The sequence below is a fragment of the Elephantulus edwardii genome, unplaced genomic scaffold (genome assembly GCF_000299155.1).
Source record: "Elephantulus edwardii isolate Elephantulus edwardi_28Jun2011 unplaced genomic scaffold, EleEdw1.0 scaffold00012, whole genome shotgun sequence".
NCBI lineage: Eukaryota > Metazoa > Chordata > Mammalia > Macroscelidea > Macroscelididae > Elephantulus > Elephantulus edwardii.
The window spans coordinates 13,143,796-13,145,087 of NW_006399762.1; positions in this window are offsets into that span (position 1 = coordinate 13,143,796).

The following is a 1,292-nucleotide window of genomic DNA, read 5'->3' on the forward strand; positions in this document are numbered from 1 at the left end:
GGCTTGAGTTTGAACCAATTATAGAGTTTGGACATGTAAGATAATATGTCTGGCAAAATCAGTCCATTGGTGATGTCACTTACGTGCATAAACACTACATCTGCCAGGAATACAGTTTCTTGGCTCCCATTGAGCAAATCGTGGTCTTAAACACCCTATTTGATCCTTCTAATTGAATAACAAGATTTCTATCTCTTTTTGCTAGACTTATCTATTTTTTTTTACTCTTCCCCCTCTTTGAAATTAATTTTAATGAAAGTTTACAGAGACTTTAGATTTCCATTCATTCACTGAAGCACTTTTCTCTCTGCTCACCCCTCACCCCAATTCGCTTTTCTCTTTGGAAAGTAAAAGAAAATTTCTTTCATTGTTATACAATCCACACCCCCAAGTACACTCCACTATGCAGCCTTCATTCTGGACTCCTGTCATGACAATAATACCTAATCATATATTCCTTCTAAACAGTTCTCTCCCTCATCTGTTTCAACGCAGTATGCATTATTTATCCCCTCTTTCTCAGTCTCCCCTAAACCCAGATGGCAGTCCTTTTTACAACAGTGACACTAAGCAATATTAATCCTTTTGTGACTGAGATGTTTCACTTAGCATAATGTCCTCCAGGGTCACACATTTAGTATACTATTTCATGAGTTCATTGTTTTTCAGTACAGCATAGTATTCCACTGTGTTAATATACCACCGCTTCTCTATCCATTTGTTTGTTGATGGGCACTTGCGTTCTTTTTTTCAAACACTTTGCTATTGTGAACAAAGGCACAATAAACATGGGTATGCATTTACCTGTTTAGAAAGTAGTTATGCTTTCTTTAGGGTATATTACCAGTAGTGGAATTGCTGAGTCAAATGGTATTTCTATTTGCAACTTTTTAAGAGCCATACAGCCTTCCATAGTGGTTGCACCATTTTACACTCTCATCAGCAGTGAATATGGGTTCCAGTTTCTCTGCAACCTCACCAGCATTTGATATTTGCTGTTCTGTTAAATTTAATATTCTTATTGGGATGAGATTATGTCTAATAGTTGTTTTGATTAAAATTAGGGATTTTGAACATTTCTTCATGTGTTTGTTGGCCATCTGAATGTCTTCTTTGGTGAAGTGTCTGTTCATGTCCTGTGCCCATTTTTTAATTGTGCTATTTACCTTTATCTTGTTATAGTGACCGAGCATTTTATAAATTCTAGATATAAGTCCCATATCTGACATGTCATTACCAAATATTTTTCTCTAATCTGTGGCTTTCCTTTTTACCCAGTTGGAGAAAATTTT